This window comes from Quercus suber, unplaced genomic scaffold (genome assembly GCF_002906115.3).
Source record: "Quercus suber isolate HL8 unplaced genomic scaffold, Cork oak 2.0 scaffold_200, whole genome shotgun sequence".
Taxonomy (NCBI): Eukaryota; Viridiplantae; Streptophyta; class Magnoliopsida; order Fagales; family Fagaceae; genus Quercus; species Quercus suber.
The window spans coordinates 455,600-460,034 of NW_027069658.1; the positions used below are offsets into that span (position 1 = coordinate 455,600).

General features: G+C 31.8%; 1 long non-coding RNA gene across 1 annotated transcript; it reads right to left on the reverse strand.

Moving 5' to 3' along the window:
• Nucleotides 1–2,208: 2,208 nt before the first annotated feature.
• Nucleotides 2,209–3,749, reverse strand: LOC136069974 (uncharacterized). Its single transcript, XR_010631174.1, has 2 exons — nt 3,445–3,749; nt 2,209–3,338 (listed from the first exon to the last, which is right to left on the reverse strand). It is a non-coding gene; the product is annotated as an uncharacterized LOC136069974 (long non-coding RNA).
• Nucleotides 3,750–4,435: the final 686 nt, after the last annotated feature.

Sequence of the window (4,435 nt, forward strand, 5' to 3'; positions counted from 1 at the left end):
CAAGTATAAATACCCTTTAAATCCACGAAATATAGAGAGCTTCCAGAGAGAATTTTGAGAGAGAAACCCTAGAGAAAAACAAGATTGATTCATCTACAATCTTCATCTAAGAGACTCTTCAAATTCCTCTACTCTCTTCCTCTCCATTGATACATCCTTGAGAGGTTCTTAACCAAATCCTTTTCTTACCACACCCACGTCTGTGAGAATGTCTTTTGGTGCTTAGGGAAGCAATTTGAAAGGGACCAATGGTTATTAGTTGATGTTATGGGCTATAGCGAAATCTGGTAAGCTAGAGAAGAAAAAGGTTCGACGCAACCTCGTTGGAGCAAGAAGCTTGGAAGGCTTAGGTACCTGGGTAGATTAGGCTTGAAGGGTCTATTACTGTTCATGTATCCCAACTACATTTTCTAGTGGATTATTTACCACTTGGAGGGTGGCAGAGAGGATTTACGCCGAGAGCTTCGGTTTCCTCTTTGATAACACATCGCCGTATTGTCTTTGTGTTTGCATCTCTCTTCCCTTAATCTTTATCATATAATTTCTTCTATGGATGTGATTTTAAATTGGTTTAGATTTTTTATCAATTCTGTCAGTAGCTTATGTTCATTTTCCGCACATTTATTGTTTGATAATAAGCTTGAATTGGTAATTTGTAATTGGGGATCTAAATGTTCATAGTGTTTTCAATGCTATTTGAACTTTCAAATATTAATAAAGATAAAGTATGTAAGAGGAAAAGCTACGGAAAACATGCAACATACCTTTGTAAATTATTATTTTTTTAAAATGGTATATAATGATATGTATGTGTACAACATTGGTAAAGGTTTATAAAAGTTCAGCTCTCAAACAATAAAGAAATATAATTGGCATTTCTATTTGAAATTGCCTTTGCTTGTATCTCTGCAAGTTCTTTTGCAGTCTTAGATACAATTTTCTCAGCTCCTTTGTCAAACAAAATGAATGTTGTAACAACGCATCAATAAGAGGAGGTACTTTCTTAAGCAAAGGGAACTTAACCTTACCCTCCATACAACAGAGAGAGAATTTTGGGTTCTTAGGCCTCTTAGATTTTACTGTTCTCTCTTCATACCATAAAATTGAACCACAATACACGCATAAATAAGAAGGTGGACCAAAATTCCAAGGTTCAGTAGATTTTCCTATACGAATTTTAAATATTTTCAAAGACAAATTTACACTTAGCTCAATTTATTTCACCCACTTTTTTTTGGAAAATGTCATCCAATAATGTAACATGACATTTATAAATTGCAAATCTATAGCTAAGCAATATATTGATTATCAAATCCTTTCTATTAAATAGATATATATGTGACATGTCAATTCCTAACAGATTATATACCAGCCCAAACCCAATAAAGTGGCACATTTATTCATGACCGATCTACGGTTAGATCCTATAAATAAATAAATAAAATCTGCAGTTAGAAAAACATTTAGCAAAAGAAGTAAAAATTAAATCTACAGTCAACTAAAATTTAGCAAAAAAAAGAAAGAAAGCTATAAGTTAAAGAGAAGGTCTGTCAAGGCCCTTAAATGCCAACAACTGGCTCCTCTTTTATTTCCTAGTAAGTTTTAATTTTAATTTTTTGTACTCTTCCCTCACCTTCACTAATTAGTCATATAATAGATAATCTTCATTTTGATGTTGGCCCCTATGCTTAATTTGAAAATAATAGTCTATGACTGTGTTAATTTGATAATCTTCATTTCGTTTTTGTGTTTGAATTTTTTTGTTCTTTGTCGTAAATCTATGTTTTGAAGTTTGGTTTTACTTCCCATTTGTTTAATTCCTTCCTTTCTCCCGACAACAGTTCCTTCAACGTTTCCTACCTTAAAAGTAAAACCTTGAATGTACCCATCTATTTTAAGTTCCAGTTAAGTTCTTAAAATCTCTTTTTTTAAGATTTTCTTTTCCCATAAAATGTTTGCACTTATAGTCTTATTTGCGTTGTTGTTCTAAATCAAAGCAATTGCAAATGGGAAAGAGATTTCATTGAACAATGAAATAAAGAGGAAAATTTATGCTATCATACCTTTCATTTTATTGTAGAGAACCCAACGGAAAAAATTAAATTAACAATTCAGATAAACGACATTTGAAAGTTTGAGAAGATAAGCTAACTACCCATGAGGCGTTCAACAAAACCAAACGATGCAAACAAATTGCAATGAGCAGTATTTATGAATTTCTTTTTTTTGAGATAAATATAGAAAGTTTATTTGATAAAAGGGAAATACATGTACAAACACATAACAACCATGTAAGCATAAACATAGGGGAACAAATACCTGTTCTGCAGAAAACAAAATCTGCAACAAAATAAATACAATCCATGGACATAGAATACAGAAACAGCAACAGATATTACAATTACCCTCCTGTAAACACAGATTATGCAGAAAATCCTTTCTGTTCTGCAGAAAACAGAATATGCAGCAATAGAAATACAGCCCATGGACAACATCATAGAAACAACAACAGATATTACACTCAACCCACCGTAAGCACAGATTATGCAGAAAATCCTAAACTTGTTCTACAGAAAACAGAATATGCAGCAGTAGAAATACAGCCATGGACATACATCACAGAAACAGCAACACATATTACACCCAGCCCCCCTGAAAGCACAGATTATGCAGAAAATCCAGAACCTGTTCTGTAGAAAACAGAATATGCAGCAGCAAAAATACAGCCACAGACATACATCACAGAAATAGCAACAGATACAACATTTTTCTTTCGGTTCGAATAGATGCATCGTTCTTCTTTGAGTGTAGTGTTTCAAGTTTGTTTTACGCGAGTTTGTTTTTAATTAAGTGGGTATTTTTCCTACATGGTAGATAACTAAATCTAAATCTAAACCAATCCAACCAAGGAATTCAAACCTAAATCATATTCAATCCCCAGACTTGAAAAAAAAAACCATAAAAAAGCAATAACTTTACTAATTATGGGGTAATGGGTATGCGGCCTCTCTTTGTGCAGTGTGCATGTGGTTCCAACAAAAAAAAAAAAAAAAAAAAAAACTAAATTAAGATTGAAAATGAAAAAAGTAATATCAGCGTAACATTCAATTCTATACTTATTTGATCCCAATGAAAATTTCATGGAGAACTCAAAAACCTAAAACAGAAACGAATCAAAGCCAAAATAAAATCTAAACCTATACAACTCCATAAAAAGTAACATTGCATACCCAAATCTGGAAAAATAAAAAATAAAAAATAAAAAAGAGAGAGAAAAATGTACCGATGCCGGTTTCGACAATCTGCAATTCCCTCTCTGTATCCCTCTCAATCATTCTCTGTTTTAAAAACCCAAAAAAAAAAAAAAAAAATCAAATCTAAACCTATCCAATAGGAAAACTCAATTAAAAGTAACATTTCATACCCAAATCTAAAAAAATTTACCAGTGTTGATAGGCCATAGATTTTTCTTTCTATGTTTTGGTGGTTTTGGTGGTCTGATTCTGCCTCTTCTCTGTTTCTTCGTCCGTGTCCCAGGATCGCCTCTCTCTTTCTCTGCTTCTTTCCCTGTTTCCTCGTCACCTCTCTCTCTTTCATTGCCTCTCTATTTCTATTTTCGTGTTTCTTTTAATATTAACCGGTTATTTTTTATATATTTATAATGAGAGGCTTTTAAACTATTGTAGCATTGCCAAACTATATATTGTATCGCTTTTTAAATTAAAATGGTCTAAATTTTAGATAGGCAGTTATCTTATTTGTCACCACCTCCTTAATTGTAGAAATCTACTTTCTCTCAGCTTCTGCTTATAAATATATATATATATATATATAGATAGATAGCCTAATACCCGTGCTATGCACGGGGTACCCTTCTATTCAAAGAAACCATCTCTAGATAGATGCTAAGATTTGAAAATATTTTACCCAATACACTAACATATTCCATAAAGTTTCAATTCCTATGAAAATCAAATGCCTTTTTTTAAAATATGAAATTCCTAGGAAGAGAGAGAGAGAGAGGATAGATACAGCCAGTTGATGGTATATTAATAAAAGTCAAATTCCATACAAACCAAGAAAAGAAGACATAATGGACTTCAACCAAAAGGTTCTCTCCATTCAGCATTGCAATTAGAGGGGCTGTCATAATATAGAAAATAAAAGTTAAAAGGTCAAAGATGAACTTCAAGTAAACTTTAGGAATGAAAAAATATCTTTGCCTTTTTCCCAAATTTTTTTGAAAATTCAATATAAAACAAAAAATTAGATCAAAATGATTTCTTGAAATTTATTTCTTTTCTCTTATTATCAGCAAAAAAAAAAATTGAGACACAAACAAAAAGAATTAATAAATCATTCAAAGGGGGAAAAAAATCCAAAAATAACATATAAAAACTAAAAGTATGACATATAAAAACCCATGATTTCATGA